Raw genomic sequence first — 21,793 nt, 5'->3', positions numbered from 1 at the left:
TATTCATTGCCCCAAAGTGGAAACAACCCACATAGCCACCCACTGACAAATCAATAAATGAGGTATAGCCATGCAATGGAATATTATTTGGCCCTATAAAGGAGTGGTACATGGTACACCATGGATGAGCTTTGAAAAAAATATGTGAAATGAAAGAGGCCAGATACTGTCTGATTTCTTTAATATGAGATGTTTAGTCAAATCTATAGAGAAAGAAAGACAGGTGGTTGCCGAGGAGATGGGGAATGACAGCTAATGGGGATTGGATTCTTTTGCAGGTGATGAAAATATCCTAATGTTGATTGTGATGATAGTTGTGTAGCTCTGTGAAAATGCTTAAAAAAGAAAAAAAACCCACTGATGTGCACTCCCAATGTGAATTATACGTATGGGAATTATATCTGGATAAAGCTGGTGTAAAAGAAATACACACGTGAAGTGCCTGTGACATGGCAGCGATTCTACAAACTTCCCTTCCGGTCCTCATTCTGCTTCCCTCAGGCCTTTGTTGGGACCTGGGCTGAACTTGGCACTGCCTTTCCCTAGCACATTTGCTAGGGAAGTGTGATCCTGTGATCCTAGAAGCTACTCCAGCAAAATTCTTTTCTTCCTTATAAGAACCCTCGAGTTCAGAAAGCATGTTTCTGCTAACCCTCACTCCTCAACAGAAGCCGTGCTAGCATGTGAGAGATATCTCTTCTCCCAGGATGTGTGAATTCTCCTCCAGGGTACAGGTGGAGGTCACTTGGACAAGAGAAGGAGAGCCAATGGACTTCCACCCATCGGCCCCCACCAAGGATCCTCTGCGGGAAGGCCTTTACTTCCCACCAGCACAACAGTCCCAGGGCCTCAGGTCTCCGATGGTGGAAGGAAATTCACCTGGCGTTGACCCTAGCCACTGCACCACATTTCAGTCTTCCGTGCGCATATGCTCCCCAGTGCCCTTCACGCTCATCCTCCCTTAGGCTTCTTTGAGAACTCAGTTTAGTACTTTCCCTCCTCTCTTCTTTTCTCAATACATCTTTGATTTCTATTTTCTCCAGGGTTTTTGTTCCTTGCTCATAGCTCTCTGTATTCTGGAGTTAGCGGAATTAATATTCTAATCCCATTGAAACCGGCATCTCTGGGGACACAGCACTACTTCAGAGAAGTCAGAATCCCATAGGACCACCTAAACCCCTTTCTTGCTCCACATTTCCCTTATCCCAGCCTTTCCTTTTCCACCCCACCCACACTCAGGAAAGATAAGGATGGGGCAGAAAGCATGATTGGCATAGGAGTGGGAGGGAGACCGTTCTGCCTTCTTGAATGGACAGCCTGGTAGAAAGTTGGTGTTCGCTCCAAATTTAGGGAGAATGACAAAAAAAAAAAAAAAAAAAAAACATTCGTTGCAGTGCCAGAGGATAGTCCCTTCTCAGAGTCAGGGCAGGACTCCTGCATGATTCCTGTAAAAGGGCCACTATCAAAAGCAAGCAAGAATGTACCAGACCACCATCCCTCTATTTTCAGTTGTCTACCTAAAAAAAAAAAAAAATAATAATAATAATAATACATAATGATCTGCTTAATGACACACTATCTGGACCAGACTTAGATTATATTAAGTATCATAAATACATGATGGGTTTGGGGAAAAAACTCAGGGAAATGCAGCCCTATCACATTGTGAGCCTTAATCCCCATAGAAAGATAGAAAGAAAGCCTGTTTACCTGCAGACCACATGCAGGCTCCCCACAGAGTCTCCAAGTCAGGCTTGAATTCCTGCCTTGTCACTGTCCCTAAGAAGCCTGCCTGAGGTTTTTACAGAGCTAATTTCCTGATATAATCAATTAAGACTGGAAGATGAGGGTGGCAGGGGGAGAGAAAGTCATCAAGAATTCTCAGAAGCAATAAATACCCCAGGTCTTTTAGCAAGTTTTGTCTTTCTCCTTCCTTCCCTTTTTTCTTTTTATCCTGCCCCATCCTTCTTTCCTTCCTTCCTCCTTTATTTTTTGACATGTCTGTCTCACTTTTCTACCCAGACCTAAATTATACACCTTCTAGCCCACACTGCCATTTCCTAATTTAATTTTCTAGTTCCTCCACACTCCCAGTAACAGTACCGTTTTCAGCAATGGTTTTATTTTCAACACTGTTTGAACCCTGACATATCCCCCATTAATAATATTTCCCGAGAAGACAGGACTGAAGAAAGACCTCTAGGAACTGCCAAGAGGTCAACAGTGGGGCTTAGCACAGACTGAAGAGTTGGCCCCCTGGCACCTGGTCACTGTGAGCTCCAAGTTGAGATCAGCATAAAGACAGAAGAAATCATTGCAAAAGGCCTGCAAATGGGGCTAGCAAAGCAAAGATGGGGTTCAATGGGTACCCCAAAATGTAAGGTGGTGTAGACCTTGGTGTAAATGGCACAATTTCTGCTTGTGAACAGGGTAAATGACTTTACTTCCCTGAACCTGAATGTTTTCTTCCATTAAAACACAAATACAAATACCTGTTTGACAATCCTGAGATAGGATTAAGTGTGGGGATGTTAGCAGAGGATACAGCAGAGGGAAAGCTATGATAATGTCAGGTTTCTTCCTTATTTAGCAAGGCTGAGGAGCCCTAATGAGTTCAGGAGTGGGGAGAGTCAAAGATTGAGTTGGCATTTGGGGAACAATTTTAACTCCCAGGTCTGGGTTTGAGCAGGCAGCTGGTCCTCCTGCCAGACCTAAGGACAAATGCCAGAGCTGCGGAGAAAAGGCAGTGAAGGGTGGATAGTCCTGCTTGGATAACATGCCATGTGTTGAGAACTCCTCTCTCCCTGTTGCCCTGTCCCCCTTGGCTCCTGAAAAGGGGTCTTCCTTCAGAACATCTTGGAGGGAGACAACAGTGGGCTCTGGGATACTTTCAAAGGCCCTACACCCAGCATCTATGCATATGTGAAACCCAGAGACTTTGTGTGTGTCTAGGTACTAGGCATAAATTAACAAAGGGGGTAGGAAAGCTGAGGATCAGAGAGGAAAAGATTGCCTATAAAATGGTGAGATTAGATTAGGCTGAGAAGATATAATTGTGCCAGATCAATTGAATTTCCTCTGAGGTTAGCATGACCTGTCTTCCAGACGCAGGGGCAGCCAGAGCTCAGGGCTTGGTGATTGACGCCTGGCACCATGCTTTCTCTAAATACCCTTGGCTGGGTTATGGGCTGCAAGGTGACGTCACCCTCAGGGTGCCAGACATAGTAGAGACAGTGGGAGAAAGCAATGGCAGTCTTCTGATACATAAGGGGGTAGCAAGTCTAGGCACAGGCATATTGGGATGAAATTCCTACTGTAAAAGAAATCTTCCTAGTAACCACTTGCTTCTTAGCACTTATATCTATTTTGTCTATTTTAGACCTTCTTCAGCTCTGTAAATGGCACTATCACCCGCCTGAAGTAAAACCATAAAAAACTCCATCTTGATTCTTTTCTTCTTCCCCCATATCCAATTGATAGGCACATCTTGTCTGCTCTTTCTACAAAATATATTCAGGACCAACCTGTCCTTCACTGCCACATTTGTCCAAGCCACTGTAATTTCTTGATTGGGCTATATAAAGCATCTGCCACCTCTCTCCTCTTCCTGGTATACACCCTACTGTCAGTCTGAGGGATGAATCCTGTAAAACAGATCATGTTGCCGATTTGCTTAAGCCTCTCTCTCTGCTGCTTCTCACTCACATGCCCTCAAGGTCCCAGGGAAGCTGGACTCTGCCATCATCCCTGGAGCCACCCTTTGCCATCAGTCCCCTGATGTGTTCCCACCAACTCTGTTCTGTAAACATCCCATCTGAGACAGTGCCCACTCCTCAGGGGCAGCTCAGCTCTGTCCTGGCTGCTTCTCTTTTTTTCCTCACCATGGCGTGCCACCGTATGCACTGAACTCTTGTTCACGTGTCGTCTATCAGGCCTCTACTAGAAATTCCCTCCAGGAAAGCAGTCCATCTAGTTTTCCCCTGAATCCTTGAACCACAGTAGAAACTCTGCAAGTATTTCTTGATTGAATGAGTGAAGGTGAGCGAACATCAGTGGGCTGTGGGCAACACATCAGCTGGCTCCTGTCTGCCCTGTCTCTATACCTAACACCACAACTGGGCCTCAGTGGTCTCTCTAAATAGAGAAGACCAGAGGAGAGAGAAGTTTCTTTTCTCCAGGTCACAGATGAACTCATGTTTTACCTGTTCATACAACTGATGACCAAGCAAACCTCCAGGGATGGTGTGAAAACTACCCACGGTGCATTCATAAATGCCGACAGTGACACGAGGCCAGAGATAGTGCCTGCTCGTGGGCATCAGGTACATCTGTGGGCATTTCCCCTTCACCTTTTAAGCTAGGCTTACATGTGTACAGTGCATGTATATTTCATGCATTTTGAACTCAATATTGTGACTGAAAACACATTAAGAAATGTGTTTCTGAGCATTTGTTTACATTGCCCAAAAACATCCATTATAAAAAAGTTTTGACTCGTCGAGGGCCTAAAAGTTTCTGAAGTACGAAAACAGTTTGTTATAGTTTGGATCTGAAATATCCCCAAAGGATCATGTGCTTGGTCTCCAATGAAGCAATCTTCAGAGGTGGGGCTTTGGAAAGGGATTGGATCATGAGGGCTCTGACCCCGTCAGTGGATTAGTTCATTGATGGAGGCATGTCTGAATGGACTATTGAGAGGTGGGGGAACTGTAGGAGGTAGGACCTAGTTGCATGTCCTTGGGGACTGTATCCTGTCTCCAGCCCCACTCCACCCACTTTCCTGCTGCCAGGAAGTGATAGACTCCTCCACTACACACTCCTGCCACTATGATAATTTGGTCTCACCTCAGTCTCAAGACAATGAGGCCAGTCAATCTTAGATTGAAATCTCTGAAGCCATGAACCAAAATAAATATTTTCTTCTTCAAGTTTATTCTTTTAGATATTTTGTCACAGCAATAGAGCTGACTAACATACAGCTGTACCCTATATAAAAGCTTGAGGAAACTAATGAAAATGTGGGTGAAATAGAGAGCTAATGGCATGTAAAAACCCCCACATGACAAGGCACACAGAGACTATGGGTAAGTGAAAGCAGCTGGAAATGAAGAGACATAACTATATACTAAGGACCAAGCAGAAGGACACAGAGAAAAACCCTCCTCCTTAAGGAGGGCTGCAATACAGCAGTGAGCCCTGCAGTGAAAGATGGGGGAGAAGAGCCATCTAATGATCAACTGCACTATGTACTATTAATACTTAGCCTCTGTTAGAATGACGTGCATCTCTCTGTCTATAGTTAGGATTTGTTGAATGAGTGAATTGATGAATGAATGGAATATGGAAAGGGAATATATCTTTCAGAGTGGTTTGAAGATGAAAGGAAATCAAAAAATATTAAAGTAACTAGATAACCAGGAATGTTCTCTCTGTCTATAGTTAGGATTTGTTGAATGAGTGAATTGATGAATGAATGGAATATGGAAAGGGAATATATCTTTCAGAGTGGTTTGAAGATGAAAGGAAATCAAAAAATATTAAAGTAACTAGATAACCAGGAATGTTCCATAACATTCTCTTGAGCCTACTTTAGTCTCAGGATAGTTTTTCTTCTAACCTGTGGGTGGAACAACAGTAACTAACATTTATAGATCTTACTATGTTTCGGGCTGCTTAATGGGTAATCTGGATGGTTATATTCACTCTGTGATATGGGCAAACATTTTTAGCAGTATTACTCCCAGATATAGAAGAAGAAACCAAAGACCAGAGACGCCAAGTGACTGATTCATTCACAGAGCCAGAAAGTTGGAATTCAGTCTACTGTAGTGCACAGTTGATATGATATACACTTAACCTTGCATTTAATTATTAGCTGAAATCCTTGCTTTGAGACCTTCTTTGGTAGACTAGAAAGCCAGCAGTGTATATTCTGCAAGACCCTCATGATGGATGGCCAAGGGGGTCACCCCTCATACATGATTGAAGACACGCTTCATTGGGATTGGAAAATTCAAATTCTTTTTGACAAAACATTATTGCAGAGGAAAGAGCAAGCACTTGTTGAATGTACCAGAAACTGGTAGGGGCTTTGTGGGACTTATTTCACTCAGTTTTTACTGTGACCCCATGAAGTAGGTACAATTATCTCTATTTTATAAGGGAGAGAATTTTTTTCTCCGGTGCTGGGGATTGAACCTTGGGCCTTGTGCATGCTAAGCACATGCTGTAGCACTAAGCGGCCCCAGCCACTTAGAGATATTAAATAGCTCATAGGAGGCAGAACTGGGATGGTCCAGGTCCCAATCCAATGATTCTAACACAAGTTTCCTAAGGATGTGGCCCATAAAATGAATGAATTCTGAGATGTATAGTAGGGGAGGCCTCGAGAAAGAGCTGCCATTTTTCTACTTCCCTTCTTTTCTTCCTCACTTGCCCTTTCTTTACTGGGTCTTTCCTTTTTTTTCTTGTGTCTATAAATATTCATTAAGAGCCTATCATGTTCTGGGCACCCTATTAGGAGCTGGGGACACAGCATTCAAAGTCTGTACACCCAGGGAGGTGGGGGGAGGTGGACAGATACTAAAAAGGAACCACACAAACACAGCAATTATAGATTGTGATAAGGACCAAGACAGGAACAGTAACTAGAGTGACCTTGAAGAGTACAAGGAAGCAGATGGACACTGGGTGCTGAGAGTGCTGTGGTAGCAGCTCCAAGATGAGTGAGGAAAGACCCTCATCCAATGGGGGGCTCAAATCCTGCCCCCTCACAATCCTCCCTCCTGCAGAGGGCACTGCTATGACAGTTTTAGCATTTCAGATGTCACAGAGTCTTGGTGAGCTCTGGAAGGAGACCTTTCTCTATACTAGAGTGGACTTGGGTCAAGCCTCAGTTTTCTCATCTATTAAGTGACAATAATATCTACCTCTTAAAGCCATTGTACAGATTAAATGCAGCAGTTTTGGGGAGAATTCAGATGGCCAAATGACATGCTATATATATGTAGGTGACTTGAATATCTAGCAAGAAGGAGTTTGGTTAGACCCAAGGAAGGACTTCTGCTGGAAAGGACCATAGATCACTATGACAGATTACCAGTGAAGAATCTTACTAAGTTGTCCATTTAAAACAAAAGTAGTAACTCCCTGTTAGACATCAATGCCTGATCGTTCATAGTATGAGATGAATACATGAATTAATATAAAAATGAATAAATTTTTTAAATGTAGGAGTGACTTGGGAGGTGAGATGACTTAAGGAACTCAGGAAGATTCTCTCTGAGGAAAAGACATCAAATGGACAATGGAAAATAAGCCTGTTCCCACTGCAAGGGTGGGTCCTGGTGGCCTATACCTGCTGTTCTGAGGGGCCTGGAGACACAGAAGCCTGGAAGCAGGGTGACTCCAAGGGGCAGGCAGGATGCAATGAGAGCAGAAAGAAGAAAACTTTGTCCAGAGCTGCTTAGAACAGTAAGATGGCTTCAAAACCCAAATATGACACATGGAAAATACTATAGAGACCATGAGACCTGGCTCTACTGAATCCACTGTCCAGTGAGCATCCGCTGTCATGTGACTGGGGCACACCACTGCTCCTTTCCTGATGTCATAGTTTCCTTTTCCAAGTGCTGGGCATCACATTGCTGGGGTCTCCTTAGAATGCTATGAAAGCAATTACATAGTTTGTGCAATGTGGGGGATTTTTTTTAACTCCAGGGCTGGAAATGTCAACAATACAGAGACAGAGCTAGTATCTCTCTGTCAGGTGTTATGTCTTCTCTTCATCCCCAAAATGGCCCACCCTCTACTCTCTACTCACCGAAGAAGTATACATTGCATTGTTGTATCTGTGTTTAGAAATTAACCCATCTAATTTCCAAATTAGGCTGTGAGCATCCTTGAGGTCCCCTCATCCATGTTGCTAAGTGGGTTAAGGCAGGATTTAGTATGAAGCCAGCTTCCGCCCTTGGCTCTTTCCTGGAATGAAGTGCTGGCGAGAGGACTGGATCAGGACTGCTTCCCCAAACAGCACTCGCTGCACAGTGATGGAGGATCAAGAATCCTAGTAGGTGTCCATGTACCATGCAGAGACATGCATTAAAATATTCAGACCAGAAAAGAGACATTCCAGAGAGAGAAGGCAAGAGCCACAAGCAATGAGTGAAGAGAGATGTCCCTGGGGCCTCAGACATTAAGGAAGCTGCAAGAGAAATTGGTTTTGTTGTTGTTGTTGTTGTGTTTTGTCTTGGTTTGGTTCTGTTTGATTTGGTTTCTTTGCAGTACTGCACAAGCCAGGGCCTCAAACCTGCTAGCCATGCTCTACCACTGAGCTACACTCCCAGTATTGGAATTTATACCCAAGTTCATTAATGGGGTAGACCCAGGCAGCCTGAAAAGATACTCAGCAAAATAGCCCACAGGGACTATCAGCAGTCCAAGTTTAAACCACAGACCATTGGAAACACTGTTGTGCTGGAAGACACCTTAGCGGGGGACAAGTGGGACTTCATGTCCATGGTATAAGAGCACAAGACGAAGGGTGACAGGCTTATCATAAGACTTCCAAAAGCACTAATGCCTGCCCCACCCCCAAGCAGGTGGCCATCAGCACCCCTTCCTAGGGAAGATAGCTGCAGACTTCACATTTATAAGAGTGTCATGGCCAGCAGTTCATCTTCATTTCCCTCTGAGATTTCTCCTTGTCTCACAGCAACCCTGCAGACCCAAGCATCCTCCTAACATCAACCCCAAAGCTCTCAGCTAAGGTTTAAATCTAACTTCATCTCGTCTTTAGAGGTATGAGGAAAACATCCCTTTGCATATTAGGAAGGGTTTCAGCCCCCAATCCTTGATGGTCTCCTTGGTCTCCTCTGATGACTGCCCATTTCCAGCTTACTTCAGTGCACCTGGAGTCAGCCCTGTGGAAGGAACCTGCCTGCCCACTCTGCTTTGAGTGCCCAGATGGCTCCACTCACACCTCTCTAGCACCAGACTGCACTGGGGCTCTGCCTTCTCCCACTCCTCCCCTCACGGTCACAAGATACAGGCCATCCCCAACTTATGGTGGTTTTGCCTAGGATTTTTCCATTTTATGATACTGTAAAAGTGATACTGGATCAGTAGAAACTATTCTTTGAATCTTGATCTTTTCCCAGGCTAGCAATACATATTTGATACTCTCATGAGTTCCGAGTGTGTAGTTCCAGGTCTGGCACTTAATCAAGAGAAGTAACAACTACTCTACAGTGCACTGCATTGCTGAGCCAGGCTCTTCTGTAGGTCAGCCGAGTGAGATGCATTTTCAACTTATCATATTACCAATTTATGAGGGGTTTATCAGGTTACAATATAGGGGCATCTATATTGAAAATGGAATTTGTAGAAATTCGCATCTGTGCATACCACCATTAACTGTGAAACACCCAGCCAAAGAATGCACACATTAATAAGGTGATTAAAATCCAAATTCTGTGCACATCTCTCTCTACTTGTCAGCAGCTTCTTTCCCTGGTGGACTTCACTAAGTATGTCTCTTAACAGTGGTGAGCACCTGCACTAGCTGAGTGTGACCTTGATTCTTGTACACAATTGATTTGGGCAAGGCACAGAATGAGGAGAGCTCCTAGAATCTAAAGGGATTCTCAGACCTGTTCCAAATGAGCATTCTGAGTTAGGATTTCTTGTAACTTGTCTTCTCCTGTCCACTTAAGGGGCTAGAGGAATTATGGAAGGAGACAAACCTTTTTTTTTTTTTTTTCTGGGCCTGTCCTACCAATAGATTGGGTGGGAAGTCCCAGTCAGGTAGAATGCACTTAGTCAGACCTTTCTGCTGGGCAACATAACAGATTCATGCTTGTCATGACATCTGTCCTCCCAATGAGACTGACACTTTGGCAGAGCAGGGACTGTATTCACACTCTACACAAACCAGTATGGCATGGGCTTCTCAGAGGTCTTCTACTGTGATCCTATGACCATGCCTGTGCCTTATCTCTGAACCAGATTCAAGCTCTCTATATTTCATGCATAATTCATCAGCAGTCCAACCCCCTAATAGCATCAAAATACCCAGGACCCTGAAATGGTTGACTGTGCCTCCAAGCATGGGATGGGGGTCACTCTTATCTCCCTGAATATCTCATCATGGAGACTTTTCCTGTGAGAAGCTAACAGCAGTGATTCATAGTTGCCAAGTTCTGTTGGGCTTCCCAAGGACAAATGGCAGATCTGGAAAGAGCCAGAAAGCTCCCAAGAATTTCATCAAGGGTAACGAACCATGAGACTTCCCTTAGGGGTAGTCACCTGAGAACTTTGGTTGTTCTAATTCTGCAAAGACCAAATTAACCTGTTGCTTTCAACTGGGTTGTGTTGTATATTTAAATCATCTCTCAGAGGATAAAGTTGCATATTGACATATCCCAGTAACTACAATTCCTGAATCTAAGCCAAAAAACAAGTTTGTGCAAATGGAGATGAAAAGTCATGGACACTGGAAATTTCTGACTAGATGGAAAATTCTGGCTTGTATTTCAGAATATTCAGAAAGAATCTTCTCTTAGAAGTAAAGATGGTTCACATGTATCTAACCAGAAAGTAATGTTTACAAAGCACCCTACCCACAGAACACAGCACAGGGCAGATGCACATGGGCCAAGATGGATTCTGTTGCATCCTGGGAAAACATTTCAGGAAAATAACAACAAACTCCTTTGAGTAAGGGCATGTTGTTGGGAGAAATGTTAATTCAGATTCATATCTTTGAGCAAGTAACTGTCTTCTATGGGCCTCTGTTTTCTTCCTTTGTACAATGGATGAGGGGGACTCAATGATTGTTTAAAATGAGCATTTCAGTGCTATGTTTTTTTAATGGGATGATGTTGGGTTGGGTTTTGTATTTGACAGCTATAGCTCTTATAGGAGTTTTTGACCTACTTGGGGCAGAGCATCTTTGGATTCTTAATTCTTTTCAAGTTGCCTATTTTCTGCACCATAGTGGGTTTCTTCTTCCTTTTTGTTTGAAAATAATTTAGGAGTTGTGTGTGTTTGTGTATCTCTGTGTGTGTGCATTGTTCCTTTTCTTCTTTGTTAAAAGATTCTGACAAGGCAATGGAAAGATGCCCAATACTCTCCCTGAACATCTCAGCAAGGATGGCTTAGGACCATCCTAGCTGGAGCAAGTGCACCCAGCACTCCTAGGACCCCTTGGCCCTCTTTACCCTAAAGATTACTTTTTGTTTACTATTAACTTTTCTAAGGATCTACCTTCCACACATTTCCACATAAATTCCCTGCATTTTTTTAAATGAAGATTCTTATTTCTTTGAATTCTGTTTTGTTTACCCAATTTCCACATTCCCATTTGTTCATGAAGATTTATGAAACACAAAATCCAGCCATCCATTTCGCTCTTTCAGAGCAGAGCTAATATCATTCATGAATCGTTTCTATTCCAGGAGGCAGAGACTGGGAAGACCTAGGCTTCTTTTCTCTTCACCTTTGGCTTGAGCTACATCCGCAGAGTTTTGTATTTTCTTTTCCCAATCTGCAAAGTAGAAATGGTCTTCTTATTTGTAAAAATAAATCTAGTTTTTTAAATGAAGGTTATATGGTCCCTGTGCTTTGTTACCCTATCACTTCTACCTCTGAAAAAGCCCAGCCAATATAGGGAAAAAGAGAAGGCAGTGAATATCCAAAGAAGCCATTAAAGTCAATCATCCTGTCCAATGATCCCAAATTAGCTATTGGGGGAATTTGTTGATCTCTGTGCTAATAATTCATTCAGTAGTGACTTGAGCTAGCCACATGATGCTTATTCTGGCATATTCTCCTCGGGCTTTACATAACCTATGCTGGAATCATTCTGCGTATCTGTCAGAACCTCAAAAGTCAGTTAAGCTCTAGGGACAAAGGTTGCCTTGCAGTGGCTAGCCTGAAGTCGGTCAGGAATTAAACCACGGTGATTTTTCCAGACACTCTGAACTGGAGGACCTCACCATGTATTTCAAGGCCTATAACCTCACTTGCAAAGTGAAGGAAGAAGGGATGGATTGAGTCAGATAGATCCAAGTCTGAATCCCAGCTCTTCCATGTACTATCTATGTGTCTTGGGCCAGAGTCTCTCAAACAGAGCACACTGAGGGAATGTTATGTATCCCAAGAAGATGATCCCCTCAGTCTCAAAGGTCAGGAAGTGCCGAGACCGTGTTCCCCAGGTGCGGCAGCCTCCAGGTTCATGGGCCTGCCTCATGAGCACCATCAGGTTCCCTGCAGCCAGGTGAGGAAAACTCAGAAGGCAGAATCAATTTCCCTTTGCCTCCCTGCTGAAGGGGACTGAGAAGTGTGGCTTCTCAGTGATCCCCAGGAAAGACTCAGCCCAGAGTCTGACCTTAGGCAGGGCAACAACCAGGCACTGAATGGTAGGAGCAGAAACAGTTTACAGGGGTTCTGCTTTCAGCAACTCAGTTATTATTGCTGACTATCTTGGCTCTAGCCTACCATATTAAGGAGCAACACGTTCTTTGCCCTGACTCCTACAGCAGGGGTGACACGTGGTTTAGCATAGGTTCATAAATAAGATTCACTACAGATCCAAGACAATGCCTCATGTAAGACCCAAGCGCCCAGGGGTAAAAGACTCAGGCTGAGACATGTCACTGTGCTGAAGCCTCACCTTACCCTGCAACATGAGTGCATTTCATTGGTGTGGAAAAGAGGAGGAGGCATTTGAGAAGCCAGTTCCCTTCCCTACATAACCCTCACTATGATAACTTCTAGGGAGCATACTAACTTCTCTCTCTGAGGGCACCATGGTCACGTGAGGGTTAAATGAAAAGAAAACGCTCTTTGCCATTCAAAGTACATTCATCATGTGAACACTGGGGACATTGCAGCATCTCAGGCTCCACTTTATCCTCACCTGTCCCCTTCCACAGCCAATCAGCGGCTAGATCTTTACCTCTTGGCGATCTTCTGCCTGGTTTCCCTGGCAACGGTCTAACCCCACTCAGCCCACCTTGCATTTCACAGATGAGCAAACTTGCCACCATGTAACTGGGATCTTACCATGGTCCCCCACTGCCTTCCAGATACTGATGAGCTCCTCTGTGTCACACATGGGCCCTTTATCACCTGCACTTTGTATGTGCTCATCACCCACTCCTGCCTCCACTGGGTACCATCCTGCCTGCCCAGGGCTTTTAGGATCATGAGTCCATGAAGTCTTCTATAGGCCAAGTACAAAGCTCTGCCCTGTGCATTTAGCAATTATCCCTCCACTACACTCTTGTGTAGCAGTCCCTCATCATCACGGCCTTCAGGCACATACCCCTCAACTCCAAGTGCCAGGTCACCACAGCAAAGCACAGTGAGCAATTAAAAGCATTTGTCAGGCCATTCAGTTTCCTAGGACCTAGAATAGCTCCCAGAACATTGTGTTTGTTTATTATAAGCTTGTCAGAAGGCAAACAAAGAAAAAAGTATGCATAATATTAGTATGAATGAGAAGGACAAAAATGAAGAGAAGAAAGACAATAGTCATCATCAGCATTTTACATTGCACAGCAAAGAGGAGTTAAAGGAGGGTTAAATCCAGGATCAAGCTGCTGAGACTATAAACAGCTCCAGAGAGGGCTCTATGAGAAGTCCATGAGAAGGAATTAGGAAGCCATCAATCCATGGATGCCACAGGGCAAGGGAAAGGCAAAGCATGTGAGTCACAGCTGAATCCTTGGGAAATCCCTGAGCCGTGAAAAGGTCCAGGGTATGTTTGTGACCTAGTACAGAAAAATGTCTTGCAGAGAAAAGTAAAGGGTCATGCATGGAGAATTTTGAGTCTCAGGTCTCCAGAGGAAAGCATGCTTGGCTATTATAAGCAACTTATGTTAAAATTCTTTAGAAACTCAGAGCAACCCAAAAGCTACCAATAGATTCAAAGTTCCAAAAACCCTTCACAAACAGTCCATATACTCTGCTTCTTTTTAAGTTCAGCCTTGCACTTAAACTTGGTTTGCTTCCTTAAGCAGAAAGAAATTCACCTTCACGACTGGTTATCAAACACAAGAGAGAAAAGACTTTTCTGATGGCCATACTTTCCCAGGTGCTTTCATCTCCACTAGATTTTTAAAAGCCGAAGTTGACTTAGAATATATTTACACAAAACACTGTAGAGGAATGAAATGCAAGTAGAGCCCTTGGCCAAAGGGAACCCTCAGAGACTGGACTGCCCCTCTAACACAAAAGTGTCTTGCAAACTCTTGTTTACCCAACCACTATATTTTGGTCCATTTTCTATGCCCAACCAAAGGGAGAAACTCCATTTTTTCTAATTGAAAAAGTTGCAGATTTTCTAATTTGCCAAATGCAAAAGATGAACTTCTTTTGAGCAACTATGCCCTATCTATAAGATATAGATATTTGTAAAAGGAGCTCCATGCCTGTCAGAACATAGGGAAATAGTTGACATCACTGTCACAAAGCATTTGTCACAACAATATTTAGGAAGCTGAACAAGTGTTGAGAAATCCAACTGCATTCACTTGAAATGGTGCAAAATTCCATAAGTGCTGTCAGGAAATGGAGTGAAGATAAACAAATGTTTTACTAACTTGCCTTTTCCAGATAAAACTCCATGTTAGACCCCACTAACTCTTTTATTCTCTACTATAAATATGAATAAGGATCAAGAGATGCTGGAAGTACTCCATCAGACCTAGAAGAGCTATACACATCGCTGCTGCAAGAAGACTTTAGAACCAAGGGTGTTGCAACCAAAGATTTTAATTTCCTTCCATCTGCAGGGCTGTGAAATGGCCCAGGGAAGGCAGGGTACAGCTCAGAGCTAATAATCACGTGTAACCAGCAGATCAGGAGCATCCAGTGAATGAATTAAAACAATTAAAACCTTGCATTTATCCCCTGGGAGTGGATGGACAAGTCTGTCTAGATTTGAGATGAGGAAAACAGGACTAAGTTTCCCCAAGAATTAACTCCTGTTTTCTGTAAAGAGACAATGAGGCATTTCTCCCCTTACCTTGTGGATTGCCAGTGCAAATGTAGAGACAAAACCTCATTTTCTTGATCCCCAAGGAAGCAGCCAGATCCTTGATGTGAGCAAGTTCTTGAACTTTTGATCCAAGAGTTTGGGTGCCCCAGGTGAGGGTACTTGGGACCCTGTTGGTTTTTATGAGTCTGTGGGTCAGCTCAGACCGGCTGTTGACTCATCTGTATTCAACAGCTCTCAAAGAACATAGTTTACTTTATAACCGGATCCAACAAGAGTAGGCGTGGCAGTTAAATGGGCTAGATACACCAAAGGTGTTGAGCTGCCAAGTCTAATTAAGAAAGATTTGTTTATGGAGCCAAGGTTCGGAACCAGGGGGCCATTGCACTCATGCTCATGGGGACTAAATCAAATGCCTGAGATTGAGCACGTGCACACAAGGGGCTAGATGCTCCAAAGTGAGGAACCAGGGGTCTTACCTGCCTGGGGACTAAGTCAACAATCCCAGAATGCCAGGCTGACCTAGCCTCCATTGGCCCTTCATTTGTCACTCCAGTCATAGGACAATGTAGAATTTTGTAACACAGGTTTTGCAGTAGACAGGCAGGGTTGAGACCCTGTTCCACCAACTGTATTACCCAGAGCAAATTACCTAGCTTCTTGCCTAGTCTGGGAAGTCTTGGTGGGAGGTAAGTGAGATGATGTGGGCAATGCACCTGCTGTCAGTAAACATTGCTGAAACTGAATGTGCTCCACTCCCTAGAGTCATCTCCCCATAGTTCCTACTGGGACAAAGGAGTTTTCATCTTCTATCCCTTCTGAATGGCTCTCTTCCCACTGTTCCCCAGGCCATAATGTCCTCTACAAACCAGCGTACTTCAGGACTGGTCACCCTCCAGAGCATCTGAACATGTTCCTTAGGAAGCTGCCATTTCACATGCAACAGCAGCAGTGGGTGAATATGGTGGGCAGGCATTCCTTTCCTCTCTGATGATGGGAGATATCAGCCTTTACTTGAGAGTGGGAAATGATGCAAAGAGCAGGAGAAACATCCAAGTGGCAATGTAGCTTGGAGACCAAATGCTGAGGATTCTGACACCACTGCCTTCCACAGGAGAAAGGATACATCATGATGTTCACAGTGAGGTTAAAATGGAAATTGATGCAAAATTACATGGAGAAGGAGATTCTAGTTTCAAACACTTATAAATATAGCCAGTTGTTAAAGAGAAGAAAAAAATATATATAGTAGGTTGCTATGGTCTCAATGTTGAAACAACTGACAATGTAAAACTTGTAAGTCGTAGGGCCTTTGGGAGGTAAATAAGTCAAGAGAGAACAGCCCTCAAGGATGGTATTAGGACCCTTATAAAATGTTTTTGATGGAGTAAGTTCACTATCTTCTGCTGTAAAAACACAGCACTCATCCCTGCCTTATGCCATGTGAAAACTCAGTGTTCAAGGTACCATCTTGAAACAGAGACTGAGTGCTCACCAAACATAGAATCTGCAATTGCCTTGATCTTGGAATTCCCAGCCTCTAGAACTTTCCAGTCTATAAAACAGAGAGAAATAAATTCCTATTGTTTAACAAATTTTTCAGTCTCACATATGTTATTATAGCAGCACAAACTAAGAAATAAGTGGAAGAAAAACCACTACAGTAACATTTCCCATGTGAAGTTTGATTGATTATAAGAGAACTTATTAGGAAGCAGCAACAAGAAAAGAGATTCAAAGCTTGTGCTAAATATCAACTTTATTTTCCATGGAAGTCCTCCTCCTGGAAACGCCAGTTCCCAACCATTGCTACCTGTCCCTAGGTTTATTCTTTTCTCCAAAAGTACTTCCTTTTTCAAACCCCACTGCATGACTCTCTACTTCCCTTTCCAGGTCTCTCAAGTCCACCCAGTGGGATACTCCCAAACCCCAGATTAACCCCACTCCCTCTCCAAGCAGTTCACCTCCCCAGTCTGGGTGTGGGGGCCACCAGAATACACCCTGCAGACCTCCAAATGCAAGGAGAGCAAGTGCTCAAGGGTCCTAGCTATGGCACTCTGAAGTGACCAAGCACAGAAGGATGCTAAGCTAGTCACTTCCATGAAAGGTGGGCTCTTCTAAGGGTGATTTAGGCTAGAGAACTTCTGCAGGGGAAGTGAAATCTTCCTTAGACTCATCAGAGGTCTAGAACATTCCTGTAACCTGTCTTCCCTCTCTCCTTCATCCAGGGTCAGACCTGGGTGACATTTATTTTTGGCTTCCTGCCAGTTTCTCTCACGTGGGCATTTGCCCTTAATCTATGCACTTTTAGTGCTGTCTTTATGTCTCTTTCATGTAGGACCTAGACTGGCTTATTGAGTTATTCAGGCCAGATGGGAACTGTCATAGAGGTTGGTGGAACAGATACTGGGATCCCACAGAACATCTCAGGAAAAGATTTTCATGATCCAATGTCCAGAGCAGCAGTCTCAGGAGTTAGATTGTCTGCCTCCCCCTACCAGTGTGAGCTGTGGGGATCTTTTCATCCTCCCAGTTATCCAGCTGATGACTGTGGATGTGCAAATACACATACAAACAGCAACCTTTCAAATGTAAACCTTACTTCTCAGAGGCAGTACAGCATAGATACCAAATGAGGAAGATAAATGCTTTTGGAACTGCCTTATTCATTTGCAACACAGGTACCTCTTGCACAATGACATCTGAATATCTCATTATTATGCAGTCCAGGGAGTGATCTTACCTCTGTCCCTCACCTATTACATGCTCCCCCCACCACTTCAAAACTAGTCCCTTTTGTACCTGCCAGGAATGAAAAAAGAGGCCTGTTGCTAGGCAACTGGGAGGGCCGGGCTGATGCATTCTTTCTATTCCACAAATCTTGGTGATAATGAGCAAGTGAAGACATTTGACCTGAAGGATAGTTTCGCCTTCTGTAAAACCAGTGTGATTGTTTTCTTCATCTTTCCTCTTACCTGTGTGTTCATGGAGAAAATCTGTTCAGGTTCCAACCTGTCTGCTGCTTTATCACCTCTATGGTCAAAGAGAAAACCTGGGTCCTTTCTGGAGCAGCCGTTGGTGGCAAAGTGAGGGACAAGGCTCTCTTCTTCCCCTCCACCTCTCCCTTTCCCTTCCCCTAGTCGTCCTGGTCCCCCAGTGGCAGGCCACACTGGCATGCTGACAGGGAGAGAATCCCTATGCATCCACCTGGAGTCTCTTCACCTCCGCATGAGGTGAAGGTAGGGAGATTAAGGTAGGGGGAGTGGCTTTCTTTATTTTCCTTAAAGAATTTTGCAACATTTCAAAAAATATATTGTTTTATTCATGACAAAAATTCCTACAGGAAACATTTTGATAAACCAAAAGGCTTTGAAGTGCCTGTCTGATTTGGGGGAAAACATGACATTTCTAATCATACAATGAAGAGAGTATGTGACAAGTTCTAGGGGACAAGACCCCTGGAGCAGGTGCAGGGGGAGAGGGCAGGGAAAGCAGGCAGGACTTTGCAAAGCAGAACCAAATTCTGGGTCCTGGGGAGTGAGAGGTGTATGGTGGACAACCCAGGTAAGAACAGCCAATCCCAGCAAAGCTGCAAGTTCTTCCTGTTCTGAAAGAGGAAGGGGGATAATTCATAAGGAGTGAGCTCCAGGTCTGTGCTAGGAATTTACATACAGCATAATGGTTCATCCTAGTCACTTTTGAAATGTGCAGGATTTTAACCAATGTGCAAACAGGAGTGAACAAAAGAATTTGCTTCTGGGTACATATTCAGTGTGTGATTGAGCTGGGGTTCAAATTCAAGCCTAATGGTGATACGGAAGTATTCCTCAAACATTTCCTCACAGCGGTGATTATAGACAAGCTGAACAAGATATCCCATGAGTGAAGGAAGAGAGATCTGAGTATTTTTCCTGCTTCTGCTCCAGTTAATTAAAAAAAAAAAAACAATGTTAACTGTAGATTTTGTGGAAACATATATTTTCTATACAAAGTCCTGGGCTCATCATTTTGGGAATCAGGAAAAAAATTTGAAAGAATCTTAAGATAAAACTTGGGGGACTAATAAATATTTTTTTTGCTCTTCAACAAAAATGGGAGGAAAGGAACCCAAAATAGAAAAAATACGCAAAAAAGAAAGTATGAAAAGAGACAACAGCATTCAAGGGATTTTTACAAAATTTAGGAAACTGGAAAACAACTAAAGAGATCAGAGCGGCAAAAACTGAACCCAGGGCCCATGGAGGAAGAGATACGCCAAGAGCAAGCTGCAAGCTCTTAAAAGCTGGGGATTAGAAGGGACCAGGCACCTCTGAAACCAGGACTGATGTGTTGGGCTGGAAACAGGAAAGTTAGTTAAAATTTTTCATAGGAAACAGGTTTCCAAAATTTGAAGTTTACTCTGGAGAAAATCTGAAAGGGTGTGAATTTGAGTACTTCAAACATAGCTTAGGGTGGGGGTGACACGGCACTATAATGCAAACCAAAGGTGGTTGTGTAAAAATCTGAACCCCTTAAATGGGATATTCAGAGCTCCTTTCTTCTACTCAGCCCTCAGGTAGGTGCCTGACCATTGCCATGCAGGAGGAGGGCTAAGTTCTCTCTGGGAAACCTCAAAGGGTAGAGAGGAAAGACCTCTGATACCTGAAGGTCCCTCCATCTGGCAAGATCAAATGTAGCCTCTCTCTCTCTCTCTCACCACTACCAATGAGCTTGTTGGTGCCATTCTCTTAAATGGCAGGCAGTCAAGGGTCATTAGGCAATTGAGGAAAGGACATGAAAGAGAAAAATCCAGAAAAACATATAAAGGGAATCTGAAGTAAACAGAAACAAATCAGGTAGTAAAATGAATTTTTTAAAACCCACACATCTTTCCACAGAGGAGATGATATTATAGTCATGAAACAAGAACAGGAAGCTAGGGGAAAAAAAAGATTTACAAAATGAGAAAGAATAGAAACAAATAATTGTAAAAAGCCTAGAAACTTTCCAGGATTCTTTTTTAAGGACCAATGATAAGAAAGAGGGGATACAGAAAGAACAAGATAAATGGGAGACACTTAGCATCCAGATAAAGGCAGACCTCAAACTGGAACCAGTGGAACCCTTCTCAGCCTCTGTTCCAAGATCATACTCCTGTAGGCTGCTCCCAGCCACTGAGTGAGGCAGGGGGACCATGTTAGGCCAGTTTCTGGGAGAGATGAGACTATCAGACAGTTTAATTTAGCTCAGGGATGGCAATCTACTAGAAGGTATTCTCTCCAACCTTCCTCCCTTCCCTCTCTTTTTCATAGGATTCAGACTTGCTGCCCCATTCCCCAATGTTTCCTAGGTCCCACCCAGTATCCAATCACAGTCATCCTCCTTCACAAAGTCCTTTCATCCTGCTCTGGCACCTGCTTCCTGGAGGACCCAGTATAGTCCTTACAAGTTCCAGAATTACTGGAAAGACAAGGGAACAAATGTTGTCATCCTCAGAACTAAAATCCATGAATTCTAAATTGAAAGGGTCCACTAAGAACCCAGAAAAACAACCAAAAAAGTTTAAAACACCCACTTCAAAGAAATGTTATGAAATTTCAAAACATTGGAGATAAAGCAAGAGATATATATTGCACACAAATTATTAGGAACAATTACGAACTCAAAGGGCTTCTGAATCCCCAGGAGCAACACAAGATACTACAAAAACCACTGGAGGAATTCTAAATTGATATTGTGAGGAAAACTGATTCTATACATAATTTAAAACCTCAACAAATGTACACGTAGATTAAAGACAATTTCAGAGATACAAGATTCAAATATTATCTCTTCTAGGAAATTACTAGAAGATGCATCTGCCAAACCCAGAAAATGGGATACAAGAAATCCCAGATGTATGGACCCCAATACAGGTGAGAAGCAAAGAGGCTTGCTTACATGATGAGGAAGGACCACCTCAGAAGACATATGCCCAGCCATCCCTGAGGACAGCCAGTACAGAGGAGGGGCTGCCTCTCAGGGTCAATGGGATAGATCAAGTTGCCAATGATGATGTTAAAAGAAGATTTATGGTTTTGAAGATTTCCACAATGAATCAATAATAGATGCACAGAGAACTAGGTAAATGAGAAAATTGTTAACCTCACTAAATATGAATATGTATAAAGGGAAGAAAATATATTTATCATGCACTAACTTGATTCAGCTATGAACACTATTTATTGAGTCTTAATAATAATAAACATTAAGTATTGATCCAACACATTTTTTATATAGCTATATAGGGAGGATGGAAAGAAGGGAACTGTCATATGAATGGGGCAAATGAGAGCATTTTCAAACTTTGTACATATACTACTGTAATAAAAATGGAATAAATTTGAAGAGCACAATTTCTTTTTGTCTTTGAAGAATTTAGAATGCTTTTAAGCAAAATGGTGCAAGTACAGAGACAGTGAATCTCTGTTATTATGGTTTAGATCTGGAATGTCCCACAAAGGCTCATGTGTTTGGTACCTAATGTAACAATGTTCAGAGGAGGGGATTTGGGGAAGTGGGTGGCTCATGAGGGCTCTGATCTCATTAATAGATCATTGATGGGTTCATAATTGAATGGACTATTTGGAGGTGGTAGAAACTGGAGGAAGTGGAGCCTAGTTGCTGGCATGCCCTAGAATGGCATATTTGTCCCTAACTCCTTTCTGTGTCTCTCATCTCTGCTTCCCCACTGCCATGAGGTGAGCAGCTCTGCTACACCATACTGATATTCTGCTTCAACACAGACCTAAATGCAATGGAACCAGTTGGCTA

At 43.2% G+C, this 21,793-nt stretch overlaps 1 protein-coding gene across 1 annotated transcript in view; it reads right to left on the bottom strand.

Annotated features, from left to right (window-relative positions):
* KCNJ1 (potassium inwardly rectifying channel subfamily J member 1) overlaps nt 1-15,058 on the bottom strand; it is a gene marked incomplete at both ends in the record, with an annotated part of 28,460 nt that extends 13,402 nt beyond the window's left edge. The window contains one exon of the mRNA XM_081281216.1: nt 15,032-15,058. The remainder of the gene's footprint in view (nt 1-15,031) is intronic.
* Nucleotides 15,059-21,793: the final 6,735 nt, after the last annotated feature.

Source organism: Spermophilus citellus (assembly GCF_964194105.1).
Source record: "Spermophilus citellus genome assembly, chromosome: 2".
In the NCBI taxonomy this organism is placed as follows: Eukaryota; Metazoa; Chordata; class Mammalia; order Rodentia; family Sciuridae; genus Spermophilus; species Spermophilus citellus.
The sequence above is the reverse complement of the archived record's forward strand: the minus strand, read 5'-3'. Positions and strand labels throughout refer to the sequence as shown.